Source organism: Monopterus albus, unplaced genomic scaffold (assembly GCF_001952655.1).
Source record: "Monopterus albus unplaced genomic scaffold, M_albus_1.0 scaffold23.1, whole genome shotgun sequence".
Taxonomy (NCBI): domain Eukaryota; kingdom Metazoa; phylum Chordata; class Actinopteri; order Synbranchiformes; family Synbranchidae; genus Monopterus; species Monopterus albus.
In genome coordinates, this window is record NW_018127903.1 from 2,121,722 (window position 1) to 2,131,964 (window position 10,243).

At 41.5% G+C, this 10,243-nt stretch overlaps 1 long non-coding RNA gene across 1 annotated transcript in view; it reads left to right on the plus strand.

Moving 5' to 3' along the window:
* The window catches only part of LOC109956952 (uncharacterized), a 35,041-nt gene extending 24,813 nt beyond the window's left edge, over window positions 1-10,228 (plus strand). Inside the window, exons 3-4 of the long non-coding RNA XR_002274486.1 lie at window positions 6,074-6,173; window positions 9,233-10,228. This is a non-coding gene — a long non-coding RNA (uncharacterized LOC109956952). The remainder of the gene's footprint in view (window positions 1-6,073; window positions 6,174-9,232) is intronic.
* Window positions 10,229-10,243: the final 15 nt, after the last annotated feature.

Sequence of the window (10,243 nt, forward strand, 5' to 3'; positions counted from 1 at the left end):
AGAGGAGAGAGGGCTGCAGGCTTTGTCTTTCCAGCTGACCCCAATACAGAATCCTTTTTGACACATCCTACAATACATGGAGTATCTGAGCAAATCAGGCCAACCTGCCTGTGGTGGAGCAGTGACTGTACCATAACGGATGCAATATTGAACAGACCCATATCACCTGACAACACTGAAAAGGATATGAGAGAAAAAGTTTGAAAACCGCATACATTATAAAAACCCATGCAGTAAAACTTTTTATTTTCTGTAAATTGGAGAATTAGATAATAAGCAGCTCTTTTGTGCTTCATCTGTGCTTATGTCCATATATCCATGCATGCAAGCATTTAAAGAAGAGGTGCAAGTGAGCCTGAGTGCAGCTTCAGGCTAATTGTCTGGGTCAGAGTGGGAGCGTGGGGACGGATGGCTTCCGTCTCCCACCAGCAAGGCTCTCGGTAACTGAGCTAGCGAGGGGGAGAATGGGCCTACTACAGGGCCACACAGCAGGCTCAAACAACACTTATTCTACTGACCACACTGTCAGCCAGAACAACTTCATTGTGCCCAAAATTGGAGTTGAAAGCAAGGTAGAGACTTAGAAGGGAAGGGGGCAGTGGGAAGGTAGGGAGAAAGAAAGGGAGGATGCAAAGAGAGAGAGGGGGTCTGTGGGAAACTGGGGGACTGGAAAAGGGGGAGTCTGAGAGAAAGTGCAGTCTTGGATGAATAGGGTCAGATGGTGTGAGTTCATTTCAGTGAAGAGAATTCCCATAGATCCTACACAAGGCGCAGACGACCAGGAGCAGGGCAGTGGCTCAAATGGAAATTTATTAAAATGCATTCTGGAATAAGGGAACAGTAGCCGTTTTCTATTCAAGTGTCCCTGTCACCACATTACTTCATAGTATCCAGCCAAGATAAACGCAGCCTTTAGACTGTCTAAACGGTGACATAACAGCTGATAGTGCAACACATTTAACAAATGTGCATGCAGTGTGAATTCATTTAACTGCTGTCCAAGTTCTTTTTGTAGACCTGAGTAAAACAGCACTTAACACTGTATGTTTTAACACTGGTTCTCTGTTTGTGTTGCCATTTTGTGCAGGCTCTTACCTGTCTTTTCATCCCAATATAAGATCATATATTCTAGAAAAGTACCAAGCATATATAACAAAAACTGTGCCACACGCATTCACAATCCTCAAGCATTAGAAACTTCCCTACAGGATTTCCTTACCTCGGACCCCAGGAGGGAGGCCCGCCATGTGCTTTGAACTGTGATTTGTATATAGTACAACAGAAAGCCCTTTTAGACTGACACTAAACCAGTTTAAATCAGTCCAACACTGATTTACGTCACTATTCTCCTCTTTGTCTCTTCTCTCTTCTCCTGCTGGCAATTTCAAATTCATCTTCCTGCCCTTGGTAACTACTGGAAAAGGGTGAAGTTTACTTAGTCACACTGAGTTTAGGCAGACGAGGAAAGTCTGTGATGTGTATGTGTGTGTGTGCATGTGTCGTGTCAGTGCGGTAAGTGTGTGTGCATGCATGTGCATGTGAAATGCAAAAATGTACACACATACACACACACACGTACACACCCCTGTTTGATCCATGGCTAGCCCTGCAGCTCCCAGAGACTCAACAAAAGGCCTCCTCTATCCATTGTATGAACTGTGTGTTTCCCAGGAGAGCTCAGGCTCAGTGAGAGAAGGGCCCCAGATCACTTTCTCCTGACATGGATGTTTATTCGCTCTATGGTCCAGCAGAACACCCTCAAAAGGACTGGACTTAGCATTTTTGACGTGCATGACACATAGTTTTGGAAAAGAGAAGAGGGGCTAGAGAGTGTGAGAAAGAAAAAGAGAGAGAGAGTGTGTGTGTGTGTGTCTTGACAGATGAACAGACATACAAGACAGACAGGTAGAGAACAGGGCTGTCTATGAAGGTGTTCTAGGTGCACTCATATGAAAAAGAATATTCAGGGTGTTCTCCGCCATTTTATTTGCTTCTTGTCTTTACACTAGTCAGCTTTCTTGTCAGCCTTGTTCATGAATGTAGATCCACCCAGTGGGTAGGTAGAGATTTCCCTCTAATCTTGACAAGCTCCCCGATCTCTGTCTGCATACTAATTTCTCCAGAACTACTGAACCAGTGCAAAACAAATATAAATTGCCAGGGCAGCTGTTCATTACTTGAGAACCAAGGTCTTAGTTGCTGTCTATTGTGGGTCTGTGATTAATCAGATCTCTGCTGTGGAAAGAGAAGCTTACAGGGATGACTGTTGTCTATATATCTTTAGGAATTCATCAACACTTCTGTGTTTAAAATCCTGTGATAAGGAGGGGAAGTCCATCAAATGCTTAATGCAATCAGTTGGGCAATGAATGGTTTTGACACTGGCAAGTTTGCAAATTTTATAGATGTGTCAGTATTTCACTTTATAGATGATGCTCTGTCCTCAGCTGCTCTCTGTTCACCAGTTGTCTTTATCTAAGAGTTTTGAACACTATCTATCAAAGAGCTTCACTTTCCCAGGCAATATCTAAAGGTTTCCATGAGATTGAGAGTGCCTGTGGGGTTGGCCATGGATCTCAGTAGAGCTGCAGAAGCCGACAGTTGAAAACAAACATGGTAGGCTGATACCATCTAATCTGTTGAACACCATTATCGTCTTAGATATCGCTATACTTCCCTCCATACCGACACGCATCCAGCCTTCAAACTACTTACTCTCTCCCACTACACCCTTTGAGGTAAAAGCTTGTGTGTTGAGCCTGAGAGTGAATGTACACCATTGTTATGGTGTAACTGGACTCTGCAGCAGGTTGTTTGATCCTGTTTTGGGCCTGAAAAGCCTTTTTTTTTTTTTTTACTTGAACCAGCACATCAGCTGAGAGGGTCAGACAACAGACTCTATTTGTAGAATCCTCTATCTGTCTGCTTCTTCTTTTTTTCCTTTCTCCTTTTTCATCCTCACTTTGTCTCTTTTTGCCAGTTGAAATCTCACATCTGGATTCTGGTTTGAGCCTGAAGCTTTAATTACCATAAAGAGCATATTCACATACAGTATGTACTCGTTCACATATTGTACTTAAAAACAAACCTATGCTTTCAGGCACACGCTGTCGCTCTCTCAATTTCTCCCTCACTGTCTCTCTCTTTCTCTTTTCTTTAAACAGGATCTTCTTGTACCTCGCTCTCTGCACAGACACTAGGATTATGTTTCTCACTTGCACCGCTGGTATGGCAGTAGCAAAAGAGAAGATGTTAGTAGAAAATGTATCGATGACAAAAGCTTTAGTAAATTGTTTTGTCAGCCCACAATACTTCCAGTGATACAGCCCAGCTTCTGTTGTATCCCTGTTTACCCAACAGCATTTCATTATTTATATTACAACATAGAACCATGCCTCTGTATTGTCAAATGTTGTGGGTGCTGAAATGCAGTTCTGCAGTATGCTAAGCTATTGTTTTGGCATTGTACCCCCAACATATGATCTGCTTGGTGTTCTGCATGGACAATGTTTATGCAAATATCTTCGTTCCATTATGCCGGTTGTCTTTGTGTGTCAGCTTTCTTCCCTAGGAGGTATAGATGAAGAGTTCAGGGGTGGGGGGAATGGCGCTGTATGTCTTTTGGAGGGAGATTTCTACACATGCACACACACGCATGAACCCATCTGGAATGGCACTATATGTCTTTTGGAGGGAGATTTGTACACGTGCACACACACGCATGAGCCCATCTGTGCCCCGGCCCATTTCAGATGTGAGAAACTGTACCTTCATTTGCATAAGAATAATTGACACTTCAAATTAGCCTTCCAATCAAAGAGGATTATTTTTAAGCATATGTGCAGGGAGTGAGCAGTGCCATACCGAAGAATATGAAAGGGAGGGTAAAAGAGAGCATGGATGGGAGGGAACACGTCATAAAAGATTAACCCCTTCATTTCTTCATCTCAAACTAGAGGATTTGCCCTGCCTTTTTATTGCAAAGATAACTTGATATACAATAAAACAGACTTTTGCAGGGAAATCATAAATGATTTCTTCTGTAAATCAAAGCATCCCATGAAAGCCTGGTAGGCAAACTGGTGTTTCTGAGTGATAGGTACTTTTCTTTTGAAAGGCTTGGGTAGACTGATTGTTTTCCATGCACGTTTACATATCTATGTTCACCTTAGTGGTATTGGGCGTAGGCCAAGAGAGTGAGTGCTGTTAAGTGAAATATGCTAAGTGAAATAAGTGTGTGTGTGTGTGTGTGTGTGTGTGTGAGGGGGTGTCAGTATGGATGTGTGTGGCTTGAGGGTTTGCCCACATTAAACCATTAAAGCAAGTGCAATGTTGAATTATTGATAATAGCTAATGAAAAGGATCAGTTCAGGATGAACTGCAAGCTTAACCATAGCCCCGAGGGCTATACACACCCACACACACATACTGTACACACACACACACACACACACACACACACACAGGCAAAATGTCATTCATTTTCCCTGTTCAACATCTATTTTACATTTTCTTTGACAAGAATTAAACTGGTACTGATGTGGTATTTTCTGTCTCTCTGTGCTATTATTGCTCCAGTTACATTACAACCCATTCCAATTAATAATAAGGAAAACTCTAATACTGGGACAAGACAGCTGCTGTGTCCTTCCAGGCCTACCCAAGCAGAGACTCTTTTTAAGGCTGAGTTGGTTTTCAGGGAGAATAAGAGACAGAGGTTCAGTTTTGGGGGCAGCAGATAGAGAATAGGCGTTGAGGGTTTGGGGAAGGAGGGGGTGAGCCTCGGCGCCAGCCCCTCTGAGGCGCTCAGCATCTCCCTGCTTATGGGATGCCGGATGTGTCTGGGGGTATCCATGACAACACTGCTGCATGCCAGGGACATACCACAGCAACATGGCCAAGTAGAGCTGGTGTTGGTGTGTGTGTGTGTGTGTGTGTGTGTGCAAATCCATTAAGGTCCACATAACTCAGGGACATTAATATTCACTCATTCAGACAGGGAGCTACTGCAGCCTCAATCAATCAGTTTGCTGCTGGACAGACATGTATCTCAGACACCTTTATTTCAGCCTTTGACTGTACACCTCAGCATGAATATGTTCACTGTATACATATTATCTTGTAAGTGAATGTTAGCCAGTTGTGTAGGTTAATATAGTTGTCAAAGAAAATGCCTTTTTGCTAATGGTAAAAAATATGGCACAGTTTTATGCTTGTACTATATATTTTATACCTTCACAGATACAGAGAGGTGCACCCACTCACTCACTCAGGTCATGAAGCACAGGTCGGGGCTCACTGTCTAACAAACATGCACACACACTTGCACAGTCACACTCCTAGCTCTTGCACAGATCAGGCTGTGTTATAATAATCCCATCTGGGATAGCCCGGATTCTCACTCAGGAAGTGCCCACATAATGATGCTGTGATGAATTTGTGTGTGTGTGTGTGTGTGTGTGTGTGTGTGAGAGAGAGAGAGAGAGAGAGAGAGAGAGAGAGAGAGAGAGAGAGAGAGAGTGTGTGAGAGAGAGAGAGAGAGAGAAAGAGAGAGTATGTGTGTAAGATAGAGTGATAGAAGTACAGAAAATGGAAGATGCTTTATGTGTTATATACCATGTTTCTACATACACACGTTCAAGCATGCAGACAAACACAAACACATGTATGTTGTGTCAAACTCAGATCCTGTGAGAGTGTTTTTTTAACCCCAACTACTTGTGCATTTCCTGCGGGGTTAAAGGGTGGAATAGTGAATCAAGTAAATAATTCACAATATCTGAAAGTCTTTCAATGTAACATCAGAATGAGTGGGGGAGGAAGACCTAAGAAACTTGGTTATGTAGTGATACACTGTAGTCCTAATCAATCCTGCTTACTGTTTTGCTTAACTGTACAAAGTATAGAGGAACAAGTGGGCCAAACCGTATTACCCAGTGGGTCAGACAAAACTCTCATTCTCTAGTGAAGTCAGCCTACAGCAACTATAAAGTGTGTTTATCTGCTGTATGTGTTCTTTGTGTGTCTTTATACATCTACAGCACTGAACTTCATGCCTTTCCTGTGTTTTTAGGTTGGATGGAGCTCTCGTAGATCGTGACCCAGAAACAAATGGCATAATGACTGGAGTCCCCAGACTGAAGATGTCAAAGCATATTCAGCTGATCTCAGAGGTGACTGCACTCTCTCCTTTCAAGAATTATTGTTTCTGTCCTCATTATATGAGCTATATTTCACAAATTATCTTCTGTGGATCAGCAGTCTGCACCCTTTTTCTCAGAGAATTCTATATGAAAGTATCTGTAAGACATTTTGACTTACATCGCTTCTGTCAAACGACTGATTGAAGGAGACAGAGAAATGCTGTGCTAATGAAATCATCTGACCCATATCCTTTAGTACTATCCATTTCTCCAAAGACACTAAAAGGGCATTTATACAGGTAAACCATGACTGGTCCCTGAACTGAAAGAGGGCCTTTTTCCAGAAGGAAGCGGAGCATCCATTATTTACTATACTGGGGTTGCTAGACACTTAGGAGATAATGCAAGGCTTCAAGCATACAAAACATAAAGCCTCCTCGGTGCTGGTGAGGCCATTGTTGTGTGTTTTGAACATGTCTGTTTCCATCCATACTGACAGATGAAAAAGAATATGTCTTCCCAAGGTTCATAAACACGGACAAAGGTAGATACTGAAAGAACAGGAGGGAGAGGATGGGATGGTGGAGAGTTGTGTTGTATGTGTGTCAGTCATATATATTTCCAGGTTTTGGTATTCATGTTTTTTTTATTTTTGGGTACAGTTGTGTTTATTTATTGCCTATTTATTGTTTGTTGAAATCTGTATGTACAGTAAGATTATATAATTTAAAACAGGTCTTACACATAGTTTAGACACATATGTGTACCTGTATAGATGTGCATGTATGTGCATCAGGAGTCTCTTCCAGTTCTAAAGGTTTCTAGTCAAGCCTTATTCTCTGCACATCAGCAGCAGCATCAGTTGCCTCCTCGTGGAGAGTGGAGGCACCTGACTGCAGTCTACTGGGAGTAGTTAGCAAAAGGAGAGCAAGGCATCCACCCTGTTATCAGACTTGTGGTAACACCAGGCATTGCTTTCTACCTTAGTCAATTTCTCAAGGGACACTTTGACATGAAATCCTTTTTTGTGGATGAAGAGAGACCACTCCCAATAAATCCTGTGTTTTTTCACATAAATGCACATTGTGATGGAGAGCATACTACCACTGAAATTAAAAAATTCTAATAGTATAACAGAATAACTGAACTAGAAAGAGAACTGAATTAAAGACTCAAATCATAAGTCATACAGCTGTTTGTAAAAGACTAACACTGCACCATTATGAGATGGCTTGTGGAAGGCCTAGATGTTTATAAAATCTCTTTGTAAAGTGTTTAAATACTGGCAGAGTTGATGAGCAGTAATCAGAAACAAATGAGCATGCTACATTTCAGGCCATATTCTAATTAGTGATGTCAAAGCAGGTGTATTGTTGTTGGCAGATGATAAAAATCTATGATGTTTATATGTCCACAGTTCTAGGTGAGGGGCTAGGGAAGTTGAAGTGAAGCAAATGCTTTGACATCATTGATTGATGTACAACCAAAAAATGCCACATGCCTAAATGCTGATCAAACCCCAGAAAGCTGATATTTCACTTTACCTGATATACATCAACATCTAATCTACTGGTTCAGCTAGTGATTGTCAAATGCTTTGCTTGATATAACCTAAATGTCAGCAATACTGAGGAAGATCAGCAAGGCTCTGGGCCCACATGCATTCACATACTGTGCACATCAACCTTGTATAGAGACATATTGCAGTGTCAGCAGAGAGGATGAGGAGGATGCACGTGCAGCTTTGACTAAGACCAGCTGCCACAGACAGACAGACAGGCCAAACAGGCAGCGTGTGCCCTTGAGATGCTCTGAGCAGGCAGGGAGGTGCGTTTCTGTTGTCTGACTCAACCTCCCTTTATCGTTTGGTGTTAGGCTGAGTTTGGTTGTTGATGGCACATGGAACCTGTGATAAACCCAAACTGTTCTGTACTGTCAAACATCAGAGAAATATGTAGCAGAAGACAGCCTGGTCAAAACTGTGTTTTTTTTTTGTACATTATAAATTCTTAAGGGACTTGCTGACTTACAGAAACTTGCAAGGGACTCATCCACTTTTAAGAGATTTCAGGTATCTGACAAGATTATTTTGCATATGCATTTAGAGTAAACCTGTAGGAAACACCTATGTTGAAGTCATGGGATTGTAAAATGGCATTCCGTTCTGCTGTTGTCTGATGTGGGCAATGACACCATACAATGAAGATATAACTGAACCAATCAGGCATCCTTACTGCAGCTGTTCCCCAGAATGCCTCCCATGCTTTTCAACAAGGTCTGTAGTGTTCAGGAAATGTAATACCATAATGTCTTTCTGGAGGAAGGGAGCGTCAAGTATAAGGAGAGTAATCAAGGAAAGGTTGAAGGTGCAGGTAACCCAGGAGAGGTTGGGTGTAAATGGGATCTGATAAGGCGTTCCCCAGGTCCTACAGTCTCCCACTCTCTTCTATGAGAGAATAATAAGCAGCTGTAACCCTGAGACACTCCCAGGCCTGTGTCCTCAGCTGCAAAAACCTTCACGGGGCACCTTATCAGGTTCTAAGGATATCATGTAAGACAATACATGTGAGAAGTTCAGAGGGAACAATGAGAGAAAAGTGCAGTGTGATATGAGGGGGACTAATGTCAGCAGCTATTGTTGAGGCCTTTGTCACCTTCAAGTACACAGGGAATGCACAGCTCACCAGACTCCTTTCATTCAAGGATCTGGCTTTGGAATGTGATGAAACCCTACAAAAGCCGTCCCTCATACTTTAGCAATGACAAACTGTACACACAGAGGTTACGTGTTTGTTGTGTGTTGCTGTAAGGCATCGGCTCATCCCCTATAGCTAGAACTATAAGATACTTTTTGTTACAAGCTAAACTAAACTGGATTTCCTAGAGAACATATGCTATTCAGTGTTTTATGTTATGCAAGATGTGATAATGTAACATATTCCATAAAACATAGATGTCATGAAATGTAATGCAATGTAATTAGCAAATTGATATGTATTTAATGTATCTGAATTGTAATCATGTACATAATTCTCTGTCTCTCTCTCTCTCTCTCTCTCTCTCTCTCTCTGTCCCTCTCCTCTTTCTAGGCAAATGCATTGACCTGATCAGGAGCCTGAATTTCATAAAGCCAGGAGCTTCCAGTCATAAACCTCAGGTGTTCTAGGAACTTCATATCACTCCCTGTGACACTTGACCTGCACTGTACACTTTATTTCTGTATTTCTGTCAACTGGTTGTAAAAGATTGTTGACCAACCTGAAAATACACTTCACAATGACTTGGAAATAGTCATTTCTCTGACTTTGCACTATAGGCATCAATGCCTTTTCAAAATTTTTTATATGAGAATATTTCCAAAATAAGTTGAAAATATTCTAAACAATGAAAGTATTTATTTAATGTAATTGAGACTAACAAGTACATTTTCTGATGGCAAAATAAAAGTAACTAAGTGATTTTTTTAAGTGTGAGTTATTTCCTCCTTTCTGTGCAGTGACTTGGCTCTTCAGGTAAAATAAAAAATGTGCTTGACATCATTGGGTCCTATTTGGGTATGAAAAGAGCATGTATGCTGATAAAAACTTGCAGGGTAACCAAAGCACCATGCTTCCTGGTCAAAATCATACACCTGACACGGCTGTAGCTTGTCCAGACAGACTTACAAAATGTGGAGGACTCAGATTTTAGACATTCTGCATTGTGCACAGTTTTTGGTGTACCAGTGAATGCGCAAAATATGAAACAACTACTGACAACAAGAATGATTATCTGCTAATTATCAGCACATGATATACCGCACTGTACACCAACCTAGTTGACTAGAAGCAAACTGTGCTACCTCTTAATGCCCATGCTGCATGCCAGGTTTGTTTTTGGAATCTTACTTTGTGTTTTGCACTGTAACAAGAATAATCAAAAGTAGGACTCATAACTCCATCTGATCAATTGTTTCTTAGAGGGGAAAACCTCATTTTCACCCTTTGTATCCCTCATTACTCTCCAGTCATTTTTATGTGCCCCTCTATTTTTTCTTCCCCTTCCTAATCATATTAATTCTCTCTGTCCCTCTTTATTTAACATTAATTCTCACCAGTTTT